The sequence below is a fragment of the Canis lupus genome, chromosome 22, assembly GCF_048164855.1.
Source record: "Canis lupus baileyi chromosome 22, mCanLup2.hap1, whole genome shotgun sequence".
NCBI lineage: Eukaryota > Metazoa > Chordata > Mammalia > Carnivora > Canidae > Canis > Canis lupus.
The window spans coordinates 47,172,816-47,196,951 of record NC_132859.1 but is presented as its reverse complement, the minus strand read 5'-3'; the positions used below and the strand labels follow the sequence as shown (position 1 = coordinate 47,196,951).

At 36.2% G+C, this 24,136-nt stretch overlaps 1 pseudogene; it reads right to left on the bottom strand.

Annotated features, from left to right (window-relative positions):
• Window positions 1-9,208: 9,208 nt before the first annotated feature.
• On the bottom strand, window positions 9,209-21,153 carry LOC140613736 (hsc70-interacting protein pseudogene; annotated as a pseudogene).
• Between the last annotated feature and the right edge of the window lie 2,983 nt (window positions 21,154-24,136).

The window sequence follows — 24,136 nt, the reverse complement described above, 5'->3', positions numbered from 1 at the left end:
AAAAATTCATTTAAAAATCATAGGAAGTCAACTATGTCATTTTTGTGAATAAGGAAAGTTAAAATTTACTTTAAAAAAAAAAGGCACAGGTGCTGAATGAATGCAGCTGCAGTATCCATGTTGTGATCATAGATGATGAATTTCTCCTAAATGGCATCCTTCCCACCAGTGGAAAATAAAAAATGGTGAGGATCGGTATACTCACCATGGTCCTATGAGACATCAAGAACTTTAAAAGTGTATGGAATTATGGGACGCCTTGGTGGCTCAGTGTTTGAGCATCTGCCTTCAGCTCAGGGCTTAATTCCAGGGTCCTGAGATCGAGTCCCACATCTGGCTCCCTGCAAGGAGACTACTTCTTCATCTGCCCATGTCTCTGCCTCTCTCTCTCTCTGTGTCTCTCGTGAATAAATAAATAAAATCCTCAAGAAAAAATGTATGAAATTAAAAATGCTTTCAAGTACTTAGCAGCATTTTTTTTTTAAATTGAAATGGGCAAATTAAGCATGGAAATTCAAAGACAAGACACTGTTCAACTCTTCAAAAGTCCAATTGAGAATTAAAACACATTAACAATTAAGTATGGGAAAACAAAATGCTTTGTTAAAGACATTTATTTATCTGTTTACAAAACACATTTTTTTCTTTGACCACTTAATTCTGACACTAATGCAGAGATAATAACTTAGTAATAATAGATTTATCATCCTATAACATAGATGAGGAAAAAGAACCAAAGATCGCTTTATTGACTGGAAAATGGTTAAAGTTTTTGCAGGACAAGAATCCAGGTTTTCTAATAGTGAATGATTGAGTTTTGCATTCAAGTAATAATAGGCTTCCAAAATAAGAAATGGATTTTTCCTTATTATTGAAATGGTAAAGATACAAAACAAGACACCATGTCTATAGAAAACCAAAAAATCAGTCACATTACTCAATGATTCAGTATATTATCTGGAAATACTTTCCCCATGATGTTTTTTATCTACATTATTTGCCTTGTTTACCAAGTTGGTCAGACATTTTGGCATGGCTTCAAGATGGATGGTAGCCTAACATTGGAAAAATATTTCACCCAATGACTCCAAATGCTATTTACATGATCTGCCAAGATTGCCTTGCTGCCACTAGCACATATTCTTAGACTAAAAACTATCAAAGGTAAGAAAGACAGCACATTTCAGGCAGATGGTTAATAAATGATAAAGATTAGGCTTTGTACAGTCTTACCTTCACTTCAGTGATGGCAGAGAAGAGAGAAGATAGTGAGGCACTGAATCTCCAAGGGATGTCCACATTCAGATCTCCATCCCCAGATCAAGGGATCCCCACATCCCTTCCCAGCTCTTAAACTCCCTAGCTACCTTGGAGAGAATTTCAGATATGTCTTATATTGGTCAATCCTTGTATAACTTTGGATTAAATCGGAAGATTAATGGGAAGTCCAGCTACCAAAATTATCCTCAGAATTGATAACCTCAATGTAAAAGGATAATAAAACTTGATATTTATCAAATGCCTACTTATTTTAGGCCCTTGTCTTAATTTAAAATATTGTAAGATAGATGGTGGTGTGTTTTAATTATAAATTCAAGAATTCAAGGAATCATGGAAACAATAGCTTGACTACACAGTGCATATTTTATTTCCCTCCATGAGGTACACTAAGCTGTCATCTAGCTGACTAAGCACCTCTATTTTAGGCTTCTGTATTATTTGACAACAGATCCATTACTTCTTATGCCACATCGCACAATTTTCTATTCCCTTTTATTCCATCCATTGCTGTAGTAGACACCTAGACACAGGGGTAAATCGACAACATTTTGTCTCAGCTGTCCAAGGGTATATATTGCTTCCATAGGTATTCTCAAAGATCATAGAGATCTACAGGAACCCCCTCACTCTCACTTATACACAAACATGGAAATATGAGGGATTTAGCACCTCTTGTGACAACTCTTACCAATGAGGCATGGGAGCCAAAAGAAAACTGCTCTATTCCTTGAGTAGAAAGTTCTGGGGCAAGTGATGCATGACATTTTGAGGAATCCAGCAGGGGACTGATTCCCAGTTGCCAGAGCAATGATAAGCTAAACAATGCACTCTTTGAATTGCTTTCTCTCTTTTCTGCTTTTGTACTTGCCTTTTCTGCATTCCTGTACCTTGAATCACTTCCTAAAATAAAGTATCCACTTGTGTACCTTTTTCTTTGGCTTTGTTTACTGAAACAGAGACTACGACAGGACAGTCACCAGCCATCATGAAGAAAGACACTTTCCAACCCTGACTTATCATGTACAGTAGCCTCAAGGCTCTCTTCTCTCATTTACGTGTCTGATTTAAAAGGGATTCATATTATCCAATCCATGGATAGATGAGTGAATAAGCCAGGGGAGTAAATGTGGCTAAGTTTCATGTGCTTCAAATTAAAGTAATCTCTAAGGTTGAAGAAAAGAGCCCAAAGTATGGCTTCCAAACTAGTTGTAGGCAAAATGTGAAATATGAAGGGCCTAGGGTCTATCCAGTTTCCACCATGACACTTCAGGATTCCAGTAACATAACACTAATGCAAAACCAATTAACCTGTATTGTGGACCATAAGAATAATGATTCTTAAAATATTTCAATACTAATAATCTGGAGGCATAGTTTAAATAAATGAACTCAAAAGTGGTGGTAGTAAAATCCGTAGGGTGTCTCTCTTTAGGTATGCAAGCTAACATAAGAATAAAGAGTGAAAATAGGAATATGAGGAAACCATATGTGGTAAGTTAGAATTCTGGGGGTAGTACTATATATGTCTATGTATTTTCACCTGAGAAAGACCATCTCTAGCCTTGAGTCTACATGTACCTGTGTATGTGCTGATCCCATTGAGAGCTGGGACAGTTGGAAATGTGTCACTAAGCAATAACTGTTTACTGTTGAATTGAACATCTACCAACTGGAAGTCAATGTGCCAAGCAAAAGGATATATTCTTATTCACCTGACTTTGAGTCCAAATACTTGATTTGAGTAGCTTAGTAGCTGTGTATCTTGGACGAGCACAGACTCACAAGGTCTTGCTTTACTGTTTATAACAGAGGGTGTTCATTCTTTATTGATCTGTCTTACAGAGTTCATAAGAGTGTAAAAGGAATATATGTGTGATAGAGAATTTTGATCATACAATATCATATACACTTGAAATATTATTGCTGATTGGGACCCTCCCAGATCAGGCCACTATACCTGACTGAGGTTTGTGTTTTCCAGGGCACCTGGAGCAGACTACTGGAGAAATGAAGCCTTTCCCATTGAGTCCTCAAAAGATTGAGAAAATAATTCAAAGGCTGAAAGGATTGATCTACAGGGCAAGATTAAAGGAGGACATGTAGTTTATCATTCTGTTAGGCAATGCCTAATGGAGGGTCAGGCCTGCAAAGATATATTTCAAAGGGGTAAACATTAAAGAGGGGGAAGAATTATTTCTGTTGAGACAAAAAGAAATAAGTAAAATCATTGAAAATGAAATGAAAAGTATGTGGATAGCAGAAAATGATCAAAGTTCTTTTATTTGGAATCTTTCAAGCTAACATAAAAAGCCTGGGTTTTTCCATCTTTGCTCCAGTTTGTCATTGAGATGGTCTCCAACGGTATTGCTCTGACCCACTGACCCCCTCATTAGATAGATGCTCATCCTGAATCACAATCTTATCTTTTGAATTCAGATATCCATAGGAGAAAAATCATCACAAAATATGTTATTTGTTCCAAGGTATCAAAATCTTTTCCATTTAGCTTTTTAAAAATTTTTGAAAAGATTTTCTTACCACAAACTTTTCATTTCATATTTTTCTTGGGGAATACTTCTGTGAGTGTATGAGTGGAACTAATTGAAAAGATCAAATTTCATAGAATTTAAACTTACTAAAGGGGGAGGTAAGTTTAGTTGCATTACTATCTGAGGGGATGTGACAAGACCAAGTGAGATCTTAAGAACAGCTACTAGAACAGCTCCGTAAATGTTGTAAACACTGGAGTCTGCTTTTATATTCCTTGAAAGAAGATAGACATAATTCAAATAAGTTGTCATAATTTTTTAATCCAGAGGGGCACATATCAGTATGTTTTATTCTGGCAAAGAAATGTGGTCCAAAGATGGGCAAGAAAAAAAAATAAATTCTTCCCACTCTCAAAATAGCAAGACTATATTTCTCTTCAGATTCAATAAAGAATTGTTGTTTCATTTGAAGAAGGCAATAGTTTATATGATACTTTTCAAGGGATAAACCATTGACAAAACTGTGACACTGGGTAAGTTTGTTTTCAACTTGGCTTAGAGTCCATCTTGAGTTGGTCTTGAGCCCTAGACTTCTCTTTTCACATTGATGGAAGTCAGTTAGTTACCTGGATTCCCATTTAGGCCTCATTCCCATTTAGGCCTGCTGAAAGTAAATGATGATGAGGTCTTGCTGTACAGTGTAGCACAGCCTTGTATGTATTTGGTTTTCCCAATAATAGTAGGCATATTGATTCTTAAATTCAGAGGTCCCTCCACTTGCTCCCATTGTATAAAGTTCTCATGTTCTGGTACTTTTGATCCTGGATCTTCCTTGCCATCAAAATTACCCACTTTGTGACTTTTTTTCCATCTAGGGACTGTCATGAGCGAATCCTGGAGGTTGTAGGAATTTAGTCTTTAATTTCAGGGTTGTGAGTTCTTGCATTAGTCACCCACTTCTTTGACTCTGTTTCTGCATGTAATTTAAAGACAAGATGGTTTTTAAACATTCTGTCCCATCACCTTAAACCAGGACTTTTCAAATTTAGCACCATTGACATTTTAGGGTGGATAGTTGTTTGTTGTAAAAGGATGACCTGTGCCTAATAGGGTCTTTAGTAGCATCCCTGAACTCTACCCAGTGGATGTCAGTGGTCAATAGCACCTCTCCAACAGACATCAAAAAAGTCTTCAGATATTGCCAAATATTTTCTGGAGGGGCTAGGGCTTAGGGGTGTAAAATCACCCACATTAGAGAGCAATCAATCGAATTTCACTTTAAGAAAGCATTTCCTCTTACAAAATGGTAACACAGGTCTCAGGCAATTATCTTGAGGAAATTCCTCAATCCTAAAGTGACCTAAAATATGAATTCCATATTTAGTAGAAATCCATTGCCCACTTACCATTCCTGCAATATAGCAGATCCATCTTTTCTCTTTCTCCCCTGTTTAATGCTGCTTCTGCATCACCATATGTGGCCTGATCAAGGCTCCCTGGACAATGTGTTCCAAGACGATTTGCCACAGCTGGTGCTGCTACATTCAGTTACAGTTTCTGTCTGTGGCTACAAGTAGGCCTGTTCCAATATCAGTCTTTGTGCCATCTTGTTATGCTCCTCTCCTCCCCTCCCTGAAGTCCTATCTGCACACTCACCTCACCCTACTCTGCCCCACCTGAAGAGGTTCATGGTTTCCTTTTTATGGCTTACCCACCCCCACCATGACTGTTGAGGGGAGCCACATCTGTGAAGAACTGTTTCTCCACCTGCACTGTGTCTGGAACAACCATGCTGCTGTGTTCTCTGGGTGATGTGCCCACATCTCAACACTGTGCTATTGGGGAAAATGTATGAATAATAATCGGTGCATGTGTAGCCTGATGCTATGAAATGAATATTTGAAAGTCCATGCCTTATATTCACACTCTTTTTGGATTTAGCACAGGCATGCTATATAATGCCAAAATTAAAAATCATTTATAAGCATTATTTTATATACTTGTTAATAACAACTCTATATGGATTAAAAATGTGTTGATATATGTTGAAGACTTAAAACAAAAGCTTTAGTTTTGTTTTTGCCAACAATGCAAAAAGAATCTTTTGGATTCTTTAAATAATTATGTATTCCCTTTTCCAAGACCCTATTGGGAGGATTATTTTCATTTGAATTACTAGGGGACAAAACTCTGTCATAAATACAGTCTCTGGAAACATTATGTAGATAGATTCATTCATGTGACAGTCAGGCCTGAGATATGCCAGGCAAAAGAGATCTCTACCTACCTAGAAGTTTAATAAGTTTTGGAAGATCTGATGAACAGTAATACTTCCATTCTACATGTCATCATTTCTCTAATACTTCTGCCTCCACTAGTAAATATTAATGAGAAAAATTGTTATAATTAGTAAGTACAATGGTGTCTCTTACCATGATTATTGCATTTACTAATTTCAAAGTTGGTTAATGGCCTGTTTGCATGATCAAAACTGCTCCAAGCAAGGCAAGGCTAACTAGGACTGGACTTTTCTTTCATTTCATTGGGCCATCAAGAAACCAAGGAAGCCATTTGTCATTTACCAGGCACAAGATGGGATCCTTAGTCTGAACTATAAGAAGCGGAATTCTGGAACCAGCCATTGATGTGTGTTCTAAATTCTTTGGCTCTAGGCACCAAGAACTTCCCTGGAGCAGTGAACAATCTAGTGAGAGACACAGACTAAGCACAAAAAACATACAGGAGAGAAAATCAGTGGCATATGTTCCCATCCAGGTGCAGTTCTTCACTAGATGGGATGGTCCATACAATAAATGGAAATAGTTATCATGAAGAAGATAGCAGCATAAAGGATTCATTTTCAAAGATAACAACTCTGTCCTTAAAATTCAACTCTGTCCTTAACATTTTCTCTGTAAGAAGGCCCTCATGGTTAACACAGTCCCTTGGCTGCTCTTAAACAACATTTTGTAAAACATCTTCATTGAGATACAATTCACATGCCATATACTTCACCCATTTAAAGTATACAATTATCTTTGGCATATTACACGATTAATTAATTTAAGTTGTGATAAAATGCATGTAACAAAATTTGTCATTGTTATCTTTTTAAGTATATCATTCATTGACTTTAACTGCACTTACAATGTTATGCAACTATTACTTCTGTTTCCAAACTTTTTCATTATGCCAAACAGAAGCTCTATACCCCTTAAGCAATAATCCCTCCACTTCTCTCTCTCTCCAGCTCCCAGGGGGGAGGGTCTAATCTATTTTCTATCTCCTTGAATTTGCTTATTTTAATTATTTCATATAAGAGAAATCATATAATATTTGTGCCTGGCTTATTACAATATTTTCAAGACTTATCCATGTTGTAGCTTGTTCTGCTACTTCATTCCTTATTATGGTTGAATAATATTACATTGTATATATATACAATGTAATATTATATATATATATATATATATATATATATATATATATGGCACATATTGCATTTGGGTTGTATCCACCTTTGGGCTATTGTGACTAATACATCAATGAACCTCGGTATTCAAGTGCCTATTGCCTTCCTACTTTCCGTTCCTTTGTTTATATCCTAGGAATGGAATTGCCAGATCACGTGGGAATTCTATGTTTAGCTTTTGGAGGAATTGCCAACTCTTTTCCATAGTGTCTGCACCCTTTTATAATATCATTAGCAATGCATGAAGGTTTCAATTTCTCTATATCCTTGCTAAGACTTGTTATTGTCTTCTTTATTATGACCATCCTAGTAGATGTTAAGAGGTATCACATTGTAGGATTTTTTTTTTAATTTGTCTTTCTGTAACAATTAACAATGTTGAGGATTTTCTCATATATTAATTGGTCATTTGTATGTCTTCCTTGGACAAATGTCTACTCAAGTTCTTTGCTCATTTTAAAATTGGATTGTATTTTTTTTTTAGTTATTTATTTTTAAAGATTTTATTTATTTACTCATGAGAAACACAGAAAGAGGCAGAGACAGAGGCAGAGGGAGAAGCAGGTGCCATGCAGGGAGCCCAATGTGGGATCCTGGGACCATGGGATCACGACCTGAGCCGAAGGCAGATGCTCAACTGCTGAGCCACCCAGGCATCCCTGGATGTCTTTTTATTGTTGAGTTTTAGGAGTTCTTGATATGTTCTGGAGATTAGCCCCTTGCCAAATATATGATTTCCAAATATTTTCTCCCAGTTTATAGGTTGTCTTTACATGTGCTCGATAATGTATCTTGATGTAAAAAAGTTTTTAATTTAGATGAAGTTTTTTATCTATCTGTTTTATTTGCATGACTTTTAATAAAGCAAGAATTAAATTAAAGTCAAAATCTAACACTTAAATATGAAATTATTGGCCAAGTAAGAAACTACAGCTGTTATGGGTATTGCCTTACATAATCACTATAGGTATTACATATTATACCCAGCATTACAGATGCTTGCCCAATTAGTATTAGTATTGCCCAATACTATTATTCTGTGAAGAATAATAGTATTGATGATGACAATGAACAAGGACTATCTTTTGCCCAAAAAGAGAATGGAGCAGAGGGAGGCATGGTGAAAACAAGTAGAAAGCACCTAAAGAGATGGGTATTTTCTCTTTCTCCAGGAAAGGTCACTCTAAACACAGAAATATAAAAAGAAAACTATTCCCTTATTGCCCCTATGTGGAATAATGCAAAACATGTATTTTCTATATCAGTTGAGAACCCGGCTAAGTAATCCAACTCTACTGCAGCATTATAAAAATCATTCCTTCACCACAGTATAAGATTTAAATGCATCTGCACAAGGGTGCACACTATATAGAGGAGTAAAGTTGCTGCTACCCTGCAAACCACTTCTGGTCCTGACCCAAGTCCTACTGTAATATCAGTGGTCTGGATGGTTTTATCCAAATCAATCATATTTTAGAAATAAAGCATTTAAAAAGACAGGTCAAAGTGTCTCAGTAACCATATCTCCAACTCAATTTCATCTATTTAAATGTTATATTTGCCTTTTGCTAATAAGTCTTTATTTCACTCAAACTAAGAGATAAATCTTCTACACTGAGTATCTTCCTTGCCCAATTAGTCCAAAGGGAAAAAAAACCCTGAAATTATTAGTAAAGAAAAATGTAAGGACTAACACACTATTTAAATAAGTTTTTTAAGTATTTTTAAGGTTTAAAAAATGTTTAAAGTTTGTAATTCCTAGTAGGAAGACATCTGAATGAATACCCAAATGGCAAACCACTGCAGAATGTTTCAGTTGTATATGCCACAGAGGGGTATGAATTCTCTTCACAGTACACCAGCTTTCTTCATGAAACGGTCAGAAGTATACTGGTTTATATTATTGTGACATCCATTGGTGATCAAAGTTGTTTTTCCTTCAGGAAAGGCTTTATTTTTAAGGACATTACACATGACCTCTAAATTTGGCTAACAATTTACTGATCAGATTCATCACCTTTGGGTTACTCTGATATTGTGACATATTTGTTGGGTTCTGGGTCACATCCTGGAAGGCCACCACCACTTCTGGATCCTGCATAGCTTTAAGAACCTCTGGATCACTAAGAATTTCATTGACCCCAGGCATTCCTGCCACTCCAGGCATCTCCCTGCCATTTCAGGTATTCCCCTGGGAAAATTACCAGGCATTTTCCTGAGAAAGCCACCTAGGAAAGAGCCATACTGAGCTCCTGGTTGTCAGCTGACTTCTTGCTCCCTCTGGGCTCTCTGATGTTCTTCCAAAGCCTTTGCAACCCTTTCTATTCTTTTTTTGATCTTTCACTCCACATTTTTGCTCATACTTTCTCTGACACTCAGCAATTTTCTGGGCCCTCAGTTGAACTTCTTTCAGCATTGCACTAGCATCTTCGCCATAACCCAGTTTACCAGCAAGGGCAAGATCATGTGCTTTTTTCCCCCAATGGCCCAGAAGTCTGTGTGCTTTCCCTGGCCACTTCTAAAGGCTGAGCTGAATCAGGATTTCAATAGCTCTGTCACAGTCTCGAATGTGGCTTCTGTAATTTGGTGAAGACACTGGCCCTCTTGGCATACAGAATGGCCAAGTGAGGATTCAGTTTGATGGCAGTGTGAACAAGTCAATGGCTTTCTGTAGTTCACCATCATTTAGGGCATCCACAGCAGCCACTTTTTTTTTTAATCATTTACCTGATCCATCATTTCCTCGGTTATCTGTACATTTTCATCTCCTGTTTCTTGAGGGGAATCAGTATCTGGTTCAATCAGACCTTCATTGTCAATTTCTAGATCACTGTCCTCAGTTGATGGTTCTTCTGTCTTTATGTTTTCCTTCTCCTTCTTACTATCTATTTTTTCTTCCTTGATACTGTCTTCTGATTTAGTTTTTTGAGCAGCAGGTAGCATTTTACCCCCCCCCCCATACTCTCCACCCACCCCACAGCAAGGACATGTCTTTGGTGTGCAGAGCGCTCAGATCCGACTTACACATTTTCATAAAAGCTAGAAGCTCCCTAACTTTACAAGAGTCTATATGGTCCAGAGGTGTGGCAGGCCTTGCTAAGGTTGGGGCCTGATTCCAGGCATGGGTACTAGCTCAGAATGACCGTGTGGAAGGGGACAGCTGTTGTGAGGCAGAATAGACTAGAACCTCCCTGGCCATTGGATCCTCTTACCCAACAGTCTCCTGACCCCAGGTGCTTTGATGGTCAGTTCCTTCCCACAACCTCTGCCTCTGCCCCTGCACACTGCCTAAAACCTTCCAGAAGTGTGTCTGTAGGTTGCTTTTTAGTTTTGTTGGCTGTTTCTTTCACTGTGTAAAAGCTTTTTATTTTGATAAAGTCCCAATAGTTTTATTTTATTTTATTTTATTTTATTTTATTTTATTTTATTTTATTTCCTTTGCTTCATGTGACATATCTAGTAAGAAGTTGCTGTGGCTGAGTAACATCAAAGATGTTACTGTGTGCTCTTCTCTAGGATTTTGATGGTTTCCTGTGTCACATTTAAGTCTTTCACCGATTTTGAATTACTTTTGCATATGGTGTAAGACAGTGATCCAGTATCATCCTTCTGCATGTTGCTGTCCAGTTTTCCCAACACAATTGGTTGAAGAGATAATTTTTTTTCCTACTAGAAAGTTTTTCCTGCTTTGTCAAAGATTAGTTAACCATACAGTTGAGGGTCCATTTCTGGGTTCTCCATTCTGTTCCATTGATCTATGCGTCTATTTTTGTGCCAGTAACACACTGTCTTGATGACTACAATTTGTAGTAGGAATATAGCTTGAAGTCTGGAGTTGTGAGGCCTCCAGTTTTGCTTTTTATTTTCAACATTCTTTTGGCTATTCAGGGACTTTTTGGTTTCATAATATTTTTTTAATAATAAATTTATTTTTTATTGGTGTTCAATTTGCCAACATACAGAATAACACCCAGTGCTCATCCCGTCAAGTGCCCCCCTCAGTGCCCGTCACCCATGCACCCCCACCCCCCTCCCTGCTCCCCTTCCACCACCCCTAGTTCATTTCCCAGAGTTAGGAATCTTTATGTTCTGTCTCCCTTTCTGATGTTTCCTACCCATTTCTTCTCCCTTCCCTTCTATTCCCTTTCACTATTATTTATATTCCCCAAATAAATGAGACCATATAATGTTTGTCCTTCTCCGATTGACTTACTTCACTCAGCATAATACCCTCCAGTTCCATCCACGTCGAAGCAAATGGTGGGTATTTGTCGTTTCTAATGGCTGAGGAATATTCCATTGTATACATAAACCACATCTTCTTTATCCATTCATCTTTCGATGGACACTGAGGCTCCTTCCACAGTTTGGCTATTGTGGACATTGCTGCTAGAAACATCGGGGTGCAGGTGTATCTTTGGGGTAAATCCCCAGCAGTGCAATTGCTGGGTTGTAGGGCAAGTCTATTTGGTTCCATAATAATTATAAGATTACTTCTTCTGTGAAAAATGTTGGTGTTATTTTGATAGGGATTTCATTAAATGTGTAGATTGCTTTGGGTAGTATAGACATTTTAACAATATGTGTTCTTCCAATCCATGAGCATGCAATATATTTCCATTCCTTTGTGTCATCTTCAATTTCTTCATCAGTTTTTTATAGTTTTCAGAATAGAGATCTTTCACCTGTTTGGTAAGTTTTATTCCTAGATATCTTACATTTTTTATGGAATTTGTAAATGAGATTGATTTCTCTTTCTGCTGCTTCATTATTGACATATCAAAATGCAACAGATTTTTGTATGTTGATTTATATCCTGTGACTTTACTGAGTTCATGTATCAGTTCTAGCAAAATTTTGGGGGGAAACTTTGGGTTTTCTATATCATGTTATTTGCAAATAATGAAAGTTTGCCTTCTTCCTTGCCTATCTGGATGCCTTTTATTTCTTTTTGTTGTTTTATTGCTGAGGCTGGGACTTCTAGTACTGTGTTAAATAACTGGTGAGAGTGGACAACTGTCTTTTTCCCGACCTCAGAGGAAAAGTTCTCAGTTTTTCCCCATTGAGGATGATATTAGCTGTGGGGTTTTTTGATATATGGTCTTTCTTATGTTGAGGTATGTTCCTTCTATCCCTACTTTGTTGAGGGTTTTTATCATGAATGAATATTGTACTTTGTCAAATGTTTTTTCTGCATCTATTGATAGGATCATATGGTTCTTGTGCTTTCTTTTATTAACGTGGTGTATCATGTTGATTGATTTGAGAATATTGAACCACTCTTTCAGCCCAGGAATAAATCCCACCTGATCATGGTGAATGATCCTTTTAATGTACTGTTGGATTCAATTTACTAATACTTTGTTGGGAATTTTTCCATCCATGTTCATCAGGGATATTGGCCTATAATTCTCTCTTTAGTGGAGTAAATTTTCTGGTTTTAGACTTAGGGCAGTGCTGGCTTCCTAGAATGAGTTTGGAAGTTTTTGTTCCATTTCTATTTTTTGGAATAGTTTGAGAAAAATAGGTATAAACTCTTCTTTAAATGTTTGGCAGAATTTCCCTGTGAGGCCAACTGGCCCTGGACTTTTGTTTGTTGGGAAATTTTTGATTATTGATTCAAGTTCTTTGTTAGTTATCAGTCTGTTCAAGTTTTCTATTTTTTTCCTGTTTTCAGCTTAGGTAGTTTATATGTTTCTAGGAATTTGTCCATTTCTTCCAGATTGCCCAATTTGGCATTTAATTTTTCTTTTTTTTTTAATTTTTTTTTTTTTTATGATAGTCACACACAGAGAGAGAGAGGCAGAGACACAGGCAGAGGGAGAAGCAGGCTCCATGCACCGAGAGCCCGACGTGGGATTCGATCCCGGGTCTCCAGGATCGCGCCCTGGGCCAAAGGCAGGCGCCAAACCGCTGTGCCACCCAGGGATCCCTAATTTTTCATATTCTCTTATAACTTTTAAAATTTCTGTGGTGTTGGTTGTTATTTCTCCTTTCTCATTTGTGATTTTATTTGAGTCCTTTCTCTTTTCTTTTTGATATATATGGCTAGGTGGTTATCAATTTTATTTTTTTTTTCAAATAAACAGCTCCTGGTGTCATTGATGTATTCTACTGATTTTTTAGTTTCTATATAATTTATTTCTACTCTTATCTTTTTTATTTCCCTTCTTCTGCTGGCTTTAAGCTTCATGTTATTCTTTTTTTCCTATTTAAGTTTAAGTTTAAGATTAGGTTTAAGATTAAGATTAAGATTAGGTTGGTTGATGGGGTGGTGGAAAGGGAGGTGGGTGGGGGCTGACTGGGTGACAGACACTGAGTGGGGCACTTGATGGGATGAGCACTGGGTGTTATGCTATAGGTTGAACTATAAATTGAACTCCAATTAAAAAAAATATGTAAAAAAAAAAACTACTGAAAAAAAATAAAAAAAGATTAGGTTGGTTGTTTGAGATTTTTCTTGCTTCTTGAAGTAGGCCTATATTACTATATACTTCCCTCCTAGGACCACATTTGCTGCATCCCAAAGGATTGGACTGTCCTGTTTTCATTTTAATTTGTTTCCATGTATTTTTTAAATTTCTTCTTTGATTTCCTGGTTGATCCATTCATTCTTCAGTAGCAAGTTGTTTAGCCTCCATGTATTTGTGGTCTTTCCAAATTTTTTCTTGTGGTTGACTGCAAGTTTCATGGTCTGATTAGAAAATATGCATGGTATGATCTCAATCTCTTTGTACTTGTTGAGATCTGATTTGTGACCCAGTACATGATTTATTCTGGAGGATTCCCGTAGTCCACTAGAAAAAAAAAAAATGTGTCTTCTGCTGCTTTAGGATGAAATGTTCTGAATATATCTGTTAAGTTCATCTAGTCCAGTCTCATTCAAAGCCATCGTTTTCTTGTTGATTTTCTGCTTAGATGATCTTTCCATTGCTATAAGTGGGATGTTCAAGTCCCCTACTATTATTATATTCTTATCAATTAGTTCCTTTATGTTTGTTAGTAATTATTTTATATATTTGGGTGCTTTCAACTTGAGTATATAAATATTTACAACTATTAGATCTTCTTGTTGGATAGACCTCTTTACTGTGATAGAGTGTCCTTCTTCATCTCTTATCTTTGGTTTATTTATTTATTTTTTTAATTATCTTTTTCTTTTTTTTTCTTTTTTTTTAAATTTTTATTTATTTATGATAGTCACACAGAGAGAGAGAAAGAGGCAGAGACACAGGCAGAGGGAGAAGCAGGCTCCATGCACTGGGAGCCCGATGTGGGACTCGATCCCGGGTCTCCAGGATCGTGCCCTGGGCCAAAGGCAGGCGCTAAACCGCTGCGCCACCCAGGTATCCCCTTATCTTTGGTTTAAAATCTAATTCATCTTTTATAAGTATTGCTACTCCAACTTCCTTTTGACTTAAAAAGGGACTTTAAAAAAAAAAAAAAGGGACTTTAGATTTACAAAAAGAACAGTAGGTAAAGAATATTTAAGCTAAAGACACAAGCTTGAGTGTTTGCGTAGCTTGGAGACAGGGGATGGAGATTACCAATGTTGATAAAGCCACACACCTTTATTCTTGTTTTTTTCAGTTTGGCATTGTGTTGATCATTTTTCTATTTTTAAACATTTGTTAAGATATAATTCCCATCCTATTAAATTTACTCACTTAAAAATGTACAAGTTAATGCTTTTTAGTATATCCAAAGGGTTGTGCAACTATCACTAAAAACAAAGTTTAGAACTTATCCCCCAAAGGATTGCCATACCCATTAACAACAACTACACATTCCTCCCATAATTCCTTTTCACACCTAGCCCTAGGCAACCACAAGTATACTGTTTGTCTCCATGGTTTTCCCTATTTTGAATATTTTCTATAAATGAAATTTTGAAATTATGTAATCTTTTGTGACTCGCTTCTTTCACTTAGCATGTTTTCAAGGTTCATCATGCTGTGACATGCATCATTTGATTCCTTTTTATTGCTAATAATTCATTCATAGTTAATGTTATGATTGATTTGGTTATATTTGCACCTGCCATTTTGCTCTTTATTTTCTGTTTCTTGTTTTAGTTATTTCTCTATTCCTCCACATATTGTTTTCTTTTGTATTAATGGAATATTTATAATATTTTGATACCTCTAATGATTTGTTAAATATATTTTTTACTTTTCCTAGTGATTACACAAGAGCTTACAATATATATCTTATCAAAATCTATTGTAGAGTCACACTTTTACTGGAACTCTTGTTTGTTCATGTGGTTTTTATTTATTATCTGGTTTTCCTTGGTTTCAGCCTGGAAAACTTCTTTCAGTATACCGTATGAATCAGGAATATGTAGCAACAATTTTATAAGATTTTGTTTTTCTGGCAATGTCTTTGTTTTGTCTTCCTTTTGGAAAGATACTTATTTTTGGATATAAGATCCTTCACTGACAATTTTTTTACATTTAGCCCTTTAAATGTGTTTCAAATATGAAGTCAGTTGTTAATCTTATTGGGGTTCCTTTGTGCATGATGAACCACATATCTCTTAGTGTTTTAAGATTTTCCCTAACTCTGGCTTTTGAAATTTTTACTGTGATATGAATCTCTTTGACGATTCATCCTGCTTGAAAGTCATTGTGTTTTTTGGATATGTAGATTAATGTTTTTCATCTAATTTGGGAAGTTTTCAGCCATTACTTTCTTAAACATTTCTTTCTCTCCTTTTATCTTTTTTTTGTTAATCCCATTGTGCATATGATGCTATGTTTAATCATGTCCCACTTTTCCTTAGGGTTCTATTCATTTTCCTCTTTCTTTTTCCTTTCTATTCTTCAGATTGCATAATATATCTTCAAGTTTGTTGATTATTCTCTCCTGTCAGTTCTAATCTATTGTTGAGCCCTTCTCTTGTTTTTAAAATTCTGGTTATAATACCTATCAACTCCAGAATCTCCTTTGGATATAGATGTAGATGTAGGTGTAGATATAGATATAAATGTAGATTTTTTTTTCCTGTCTCTACATTGATGTTCTACATTTGGTGAGACAATGTCATTATACTTTCCCTTAAATCGTTAGATGTGGTTTTTGTACATTCTTTTCACTTATTTATGGTATCTTCTCTGAGTTCTCTGTCTGTTAAGTTAGATATTTGTTTCCCCCCTCCATGCTACATTTTTTTGCTTTCTTTCATTCCTGTGTATTGGGCATGATTTCCCATTTTTTGATAAGTCTTATATTTTTCATGAAAATTGGCCATTTTAAAAAATATATTGCAGTAACTCTGAATAATGATTCCCTAGCCCCTCCTTGGGATTGATATTATTTTTTGCTTGGTCATGTATTTATTGTTTAGTGGCTTGGCTGAACTAACTCTCTGAAGCTTATTTCCCCCACTGTATACAGACTCTGATGTCCCTATTCATATATTGTTCCTTGTTTTCATCTTTTAGGCTGGCTACCTATGTGTTGCCTCTGGGTCAGCATAAAGTAGTTGTTAGTGAAAGGTTGCCCTTGAGTCCCCTAGCTATTTATTTCTTACCTTTTAATGTTAGATGCATATGGCTTTGAGGCTGTTATCCTATTTTATTTACATTTCTGCCCCATATACAACCAGGAAATGGTAGCTTGGAGTTTTCTCTTTAATTTCTTCAGAAAGGGCAGCCTAGGGCATGTATGCAGTTTTACAGACTATTGAAAATGAGTGTGATTATTTTTTAAAGTTTGCCTTCCTAGAAATTTCCACTGGATAAGAATAACTTACTATTTAACCAGTGTTTGGTCAGTGGTTATAGACTTAACCTTTGACCAAACAGTGAGGCTTCACCCTCGTTGATGGATCTGTGTGTTAGTTGGGGAATGCTTGCAAGCCTACTTCATTATGTTCTGATCACTCCTAAGTAGATGAAGCCTCACACAAGTGCAGTGTTTCCAATCCCAAAGGTTGTTTGTGATCCTAGGAGGCCTCTTCTTTGCTATGTCTTTTCCTGGTGCTCTCTATTAAATTAGCTGCCCCCCATTTTATATGTTGCTGTCAGAGTCATTTCTGGGAGAGTTAATTTTCTTCCACTTCTTCTTGTCCATTGCTTGACAAGGCTTCTATTGTTTAAGCATGGAATTCTTTATATGATGATCCAAATAAAGTCAGTCCTCTCAGGCATGCTTCTCACCTTTGGGCACAATCCCTAAGCTACTAAACCAGAGCTAGTATGAATAGTGGACCTGACAAGCTTCAGCATCCACAGCCTGTCATGTCTCAGGAGATATTTCACCATATGAGTAAAGACTATGAAGGAGAAAATAAGTCTTAGTCCTTTGTTCTTTGCCCTCCAGAATAGAGCTTCTGCAACACAAGATTGGGGAAGGGAGTGAGGGGGATGAGAAAAACCAGTGGTCTGCATCTCTTGTGTTGAAATCATGTAGCCCTAGACTGGGAGCCCCTGTCTTCTCAGCTGTACCCATTGGTTTCCATGAAGTGGGGACAAAATTTGGGTATCTCAAATACCACTGACTCCTGGTATTTTAATGAGATATAGTTGATTTTGTTGAGTAAGTGTGTTTCTATGTTATATGTGCTTTTTAGAAAATTTCCAGAACTTTAAAGAAAAAATTTTTTTAATGATTTGTACCAGATAAATTATTGTTTTGCTTGGCACAGGTTCTGCAGACCTTGCTCCTCCACTCTGGAGCTCCAACCCTCAGTAGGTTTCTAATGTATAGTCAAATAAAATTATTCTTTTTAAAAATATTTTATTTATTTATTCATGAGAGCCACAGAGAGAGAGGCAGAAAAATGGGCAGCTGGAGAAGCAGGCTCCCTGCAGGGAGCCCAATGCAGGGCTCAATCCCAGGACTCTGGGATCACAACCTGAGTCAAAGGCAGATGCTCAACTGCTGAGCCACCCAGGTGTCCCTAAATTGTTCTGATTAATAATTATTTTCCTTCAATATCTAATTCCTGAATCATTTTGCCCTTTCTGACCTCACTGAGGACACGGTCATGAATTTGGTAGACACTTATTTCTTGAGGTTTCCTATCTTGGACAGATTGCCCCAACCTCTCTACTTCTATTCTACCTATTACTTAGATTTTAGTTTTAGTTTTTAGTTTAGATTTTAGTTTTTCCAATTTCTTCACATATTTGTTAATCTTTTCTCTGATTCCCTAATATAGCCATAAGGGTAATGTGAAGATACATGCTTTTGCTGTTTGTGACTTAAAGGATCATTATGTCCCCTGTCAAAGGAGACCTATATCAGTTGTTGTTAAGATGACCATCTTCCTCTTATCTGGAGAGGTTATAACTAGGGCATTTCAGATTCTACAAAAAGGGTAAATATCACCCTAATTGCAGTTCAGTTAACTTAGCATTTAAATTGGTAATCATTTATTAAGATGCTAAATTTCTTGTGAAAACAGATAAAATTTTCAGTAATTTTGCTTGGATAAAAGTTTTATGCCCAATATTTTTAGAAAAACTTATCTGGTTATTCTTGTGACTTAAAATTTCTTGTCAACTGGAAACATCCTTAAGACTGAACAAAATTGGGATCCCTGGGTGGCGCAGTGGTTTGGCGCCTACCTTTGGCCCAGGGCGCGATCCCGCAGACCCGGGATTGAATTCCACGTCAGGCTCCCGGTGCATGGAGCCTGCTTCTCCCTCTGCCTGTGTCTCTGCCTCTCTATCTCTCTGCGTGTGACTATCATAAATAAATAAAATTTTAAAAAAAAGACTGAACAAAATTAATAATAATGTTCACATAATAATTAACTTTCACAACTGTTCAAATATTTTCTCCAAAATAGCTTAATGATGCATATATTTTGCATTTTTGATGAAAAAAATTAAAGCATAGATCACTGTTCAACTTTGCATATTGGTAGCACAAGTCTGTCTGAAGCTTGTCTTCAAAGCCTATACTCTGAAGTATATTCTAAAGTGATTGCTGTAGGGATCCCTGGGTGGCGCAGCGGTTTGGCGCCTGCCTTTGGCCCAGGGCGTGATCCTGGAGACCCGGGATCGAATCCCACATCAGGCTCCCGGTGCATGGAGCCTGCTTCTCCCTCTGCCTGTGTCTCTGCCTCTCTCTCTCTCTCTCTCTCTCTGTGACTATCATAAATAAATAAAAAAAAATAAAAATTAAAAAATAAAGTGATTGCTGTAAATGGAACATGCCCTCAACACTTCTGTGTATCTGGGAAATAGAAAACAAAGACCATGTGCAAAGACACAAAGGAATAGGCAATGCACTGCTTTGCAACAATCTGCTTATAGACAGGAGCCCTTGAAGCCTAAGCAAGGCATCAGATTCCTTCCAAGAAGATCTTGTATATTATCACCAGTCTATGGAAACTAATTCTTTTGGGAAAGGTTCAATCATCTAAACTCATAATGAAGTAATGAATTAATTCAAAGATTTATATCATGAGTCATCATCACTTCTCTCCCTATTATCCTTTGTCCCTGCTCTCTTCACCTGGACAACGTGTTCTCTTTCACATTTCACTTAGGACTCTCTCACTAGTAAGTCAGCTGTTCTGCTCTGTAATTTCACCCTCATGGTGCTGATCCCATGGTAGATTTGCTACCATTTCCATGCTTCTGTGGGATTGCAAGGTCTGCTAGGAGAACCTCTGGAAGTTATCCCATAACATCTACAAATTTATTCAATATAATCATGAATAAAAATATCCTCTCCTATTATTAACTCCTGAAGATAACTGTGATCTTAGAGTTTTCATATCTCTGTAGAAACACTTGCAACTTGTTATCCTTCCCTCTTATTTTCTAATTTTCTTCTTACCTTCCCCTGATTTTATATCTTAGTAATAAGATTATTTGACTTTCTATTGTTGAGAGTACCTCTTTGTTTAAAAATAGTAATAATGTATACATGACAGACTTTTTGGACCATCCAGCTCAGCAATCTAGATTGCCTAGAATATGAACTTAGATTTTTATTGATGAATATAGATTTTTTTCTCTTTTACCATATTATAGTTTTAAAGATTTTTTTAGAATTCAATTTGGAAAACCCTTTCTCCTTTTATCTTATTAATAAACCCTCATCTTTGTTTTTCAGTCCAATATATACATTTATTAATGGCAATAATGTGAAAAGTACTTTGGTTGGTGATGCTGGTAATTAAAAGGCAAATAGGACATGCATATGTTCTCTAGGACCTTACTATCACAGGGGAGCCAGACAAAAATAAATCACACAACACACACACGGCAAGCTGTTATAAGTATTCTGAAAGACATTCCTCAGTAAAACAAGGTGCCCTGTGTTCTAACATTAAAGTCTGTGACTTTAATGATCCCATGCACAGTACATGATAGGAAAATTTTTTTTACTCTAGGCAGATATTTCCTGAAAATATCATGATTTTAGGAAGGAAAGCATGGAATACTTACTGAAAAGAAGAATGGCAAAGTAGGCAAAATGTTTTGGAGAGTGGAAAAGAAGAATTATTTATTTTTTTGTTTTGTTTTGTTTTTTGCTTTGGTCACAAAAGGTTGTTCATCCTTTGTAGAGGAACTGCATTTCCTTGACCATATACTACAAAGAATGTTCCCCAAACAGTGATATTTATCTATATGCTTGTGGCCAAAACAATGTAAATCTATATTTCCTTTTTTGTTGTAGAATTCATTATTTGATAATAAACTCCTATGCTCTTTGTTGCTTCAATTCACCAGTGTTTTCACTGAGCTTTCAACCTAAATGTTATTTGAACTTGGGTAAATTCGAAATTGATGCCAGGCTTCAGTTCAGCTTATTTCCCTAATAGCCTACTCCTCCATCTCTTCTGGGATCATCCACCAAAACACTTGTAAAGAAGGGTTTCTCAGCTTTACTTGAATGATTCAGAGTCAGTCTTCTGCTCCGTGCTCTGGAAATATTAAAATCCATCTCAGCCGTTTCTTCAATATATGCACTATTCTCAACTGGAATTTCCAGTAAACATAAATTGAGTCTTTCAACGTAAAAAACAAAACAGAACAGAACTAAGTTTGAATGTTACAGGCAGAAACATTTTTTTTTATTGCTCTTGGGTTTCTTGGTTATCAGTTTAGTGTTTTAAAATTATATACAGTCTGCTTCTCAGAAATCAAGGCACTATTTTCTTCTTAATATTACATTTTTTTGGCACACAAAACAGAGTTGAAGTTTGATTTTCTCTTTTCTACATTTAAACTCATGGCCCTTTAGTTCAGCTTCGTTGTCTAGCTGGATCCTAAATGTATTAGTACAGTATTATTTCCAAGAAATAGGAATTCTCAATTTCTCCCACTTTTTAAGGATTACATATTTAGCTTTGAGATTTCTACTTCCTTAAATCAGAAAAATGTTTCACTCCCACTAGAGTAATGACTCAGTAAGTTGTTTTTTTGTGGTTGTTATAACCCAAAATTGAAAGACTATAGAAAATCCCAGATTAAATGTCTCTATCAGTGAGCATGTAGCTATATCTTGAACCTGCTAGCCTTAGGAAGTTCTCAGACAGTGTTTCACTTTGAGAAACTGCTCTTTGATTCATATGTTGTGTCGTAGTTACTTCTTTAATTTCGAATAAGTTAAAATTTCCTTTCAATTTATTGGTTATGTTATAGATACTGGCTTCAGACATACTACAACCTGTAATATAAATAGAAGACTTATTTCACAGAGGCCTGTAGCTCATATTTGTATTAAATAGAAGCTAAGTTCATCAAAAGTGCACATCATTAACAGAGAAGAGAACTATCCAATTATATTTTAATAAAACTACTCAAAAGGTAGAATACATGCTTAAAATTTATTGTTATTTTATTTCTTCCTACCTCTGCCTCACCCCATGTTTCACTGTGTTGCTCATGCTTTAATACAAAAATAATGAGCTCACCATATTATGTGCACTTCCTAAATCTATGGATTTTTCTAGACTGACATAGCACTGCTATCTTTAACCCAGGTGACAAGAGGTTTGAGGAAAGAAAGAAAATACACCCTGAGGTTTAATGGTGAGGAGGGTCTTTCATGTTTGAATCTTTGCTATTATCTATAACGAATGCAATTTATACCATTAAATTCTAATTCTTCCTTTAAGTGAAGCATGATACCAAAAAACTATTTTTAAAGAAATATTGCAAACCAGTTAGCAACATGTTAAAGGAACCCATCACTTTAAGCACTTGAGAGTGCTGAGTGATACCCTTTCTTGTCTTGTGAAGCATGGATAATATACAGAATGCTGACAAGAAATTCTGCCAATCTGGTACCTCCAGATGGTTGGGAGATAGGAATTTATCAATCAGATTGCTACCTTTACCAAACACATCATACAGTGCTGGTCATTTTTCTCCTTATAATATGCCTCATTAAGTAAAAGATTTTAAAGATGCTTGAATAAAATTGTGCATAAGATGGTATCCAGGTGTCCTGAATAACTTGACTCAGCTTCCCCATGAATAGGACTTACATTTGCAGATTCTCTCGGCCTTTGGACATTTTAGTTCTCTGAAACTTTAAGACATTATCTAGTGCTTAGGAAAAGTTAAGGGCACCATATCACTTTAGGAATATTAAATTCATCTTCTCATACAACCCTTTGACATTTTTATGCCCTCAAATCAGATATAGGCATCCATATACATGGTTAGGTTTTGCATATATGGAATTTGAGAGTTTTTGTTGACAAGTTGAAATAAGTTTTAAGATTTCAAATAAATAAATATAATGCAGCCATAGTATATAATCACATTACTATCATTGCCCAACTACCAAATAATTGACATAAATTCAAGTGACAGTCACATAAAGTTTCTATTTGTAGCTTAACATACCATGTGCCTTCATTCAATAGGAGATGGATGAAAATGAAGCTGAACTTGGAAAGAAATATTATGGCTATTAAATTTCATCATGGAATGTACAAGAACTGACCATCACACATCAAGCTGAACTACATATTGAACTTTCTTCTCAATCTAGTTCTACAAGCTTTGAATTCAGTTTTCCAAAAACCTTGATTAAATCACTAATGAACATATTGGACTCACCAATACATTTTCCTGACACTTCCTGGTCAGTTTAAGGGAGACCACTAGGGAATGGTAGAGCATCTTAGGGTGAATGACAGAGGGAAGCAATTGTCAAGTGTAAGCCTGAGGGGATAAATAAAAAAAGATGTTGCTACAACACAGACCAAGACCTATCAGGTGGGGACCCCAGCAGGATGTGGCCTGTCAAAAGGAAATACAACCACCACCAATCCATGGTCAGGAGGAAGAGATCCAGGAAACTGAAAACAATGTCTCTTTCTTATTCCAAACATCTGCTTAGGTCTCTTATTGACTGGACACAACCTGAAGTCTTAGAATAAGGAAGTGTTGGGTCAGTCTCTCAGGTTATGGAGCATGGTAGGGACATGTGAAAAATAAATTTGGCATTAGAAAGTTGCTAAAAGAGTAAATCCCAAAATTCCTCATCACAAGAAAAGGAATTGCTTTAGCTATGTGAGGTGATGGAAATTAGGTAAACTTATGTGGTGATTACCACATAATGATTATTTCACAATGTATACATATGTCAAGTTATTATGCTGTATTCCTTAAACTTATACAGTGTTGTATGCCTATCATTTATCAATAAAACTGGAAGTGAATAAAAATAAAGTAAAAGTAGATTTGATGTGACAAACAGGGAATAATATCTGGATTCAGGAACTGTGCTGATTCACAATCCCAGGTGTGGTTGGCATACTTCTTTCACATTATAGTCATAAGAGTAAAATTTGTCTGGCTTGTTTATTATTATTTAAAGAAATTTCATTTATGAAAAGCAAAAATGACCTCTGTTCTCCAGGGCACACATTCTGGAAGCAAAAATAAGATTACATTAATAGCTTCAAAAT